This window comes from Poecilia reticulata, unplaced genomic scaffold (assembly GCF_000633615.1).
Source record: "Poecilia reticulata strain Guanapo unplaced genomic scaffold, Guppy_female_1.0+MT scaffold_753, whole genome shotgun sequence".
NCBI lineage: Eukaryota > Metazoa > Chordata > Actinopteri > Cyprinodontiformes > Poeciliidae > Poecilia > Poecilia reticulata.
Window position 1 is genome coordinate 13,178 of NW_007615499.1, and position 715 is coordinate 13,892.

Consider the following 715-nt stretch of genomic DNA (forward strand, 5'->3'; position numbering starts at 1 on the left):
ACTGGTGACTGCATGATGTTTTTATAACACTTTGAACTCCCTTGCTGCTGAAATTTGTGATACAAATATACTTGAACTTGAACAATGAGACTCAGAAATCTGGCTACAGCTACAAAACAAATCTCATCTAAAATATATAAAACAAATACTATGCAAAGGTWTTGGACTTTTAAACAAAGTAAAAAATATTACAGAATTCTCAAAACTCCAGAGTTTATTTGTTGTTCCATATTTGACTTATTGTATCAAGGTGATGAAATGTGATTTGTTGAGTGAATAAACTTATAGATTGATAATTAAATATATTTTAGGTTTTTACAGAGAGACAGAAACTATTTCATACACTAATCAGTGGCTGACAGGGTTGGATCGGGTTGCAGWATTTTATTTTTAGTGTTGCACACAAGCACAACTCAAGAGCTTGACTAGATTAGAAGAGTCTGAAACYGCTGAAAGAAAAAACAAAAACAGGAGAGATTGAAAGTAAACATCAAACACCAAAATCTAACAGACACAAGAAGCTTTGCAGCTGAATTGTACCAACTCGGAAGACAAACGTGTCTTACTTGTCAATGATGTAGATTACAATGCCAACAACTACCATTCCCACGCCCCCTACTACTGCAAAAACCCAGGCTCCAACTCGAGTTGTACCTTTAACAAGAGAACATGCTCAGTTTTCCCTGAATGGAAAATATATTGGCTTTAAATACTG

The 715-nt window shown here is 34.6% G+C and overlaps 1 long non-coding RNA gene across 1 annotated transcript; it reads right to left on the bottom strand.

The window, feature by feature from the left end:
* Positions 1-369: 369 nt before the first annotated feature.
* LOC103461200 (uncharacterized) lies at positions 370-690 on the bottom strand. Its single transcript, XR_533070.1, has 2 exons — positions 567-690; positions 370-449 (listed from the first exon to the last, which is right to left on the bottom strand). It is a non-coding gene; the product is annotated as an uncharacterized LOC103461200 (long non-coding RNA).
* Between the last annotated feature and the right edge of the window lie 25 nt (positions 691-715).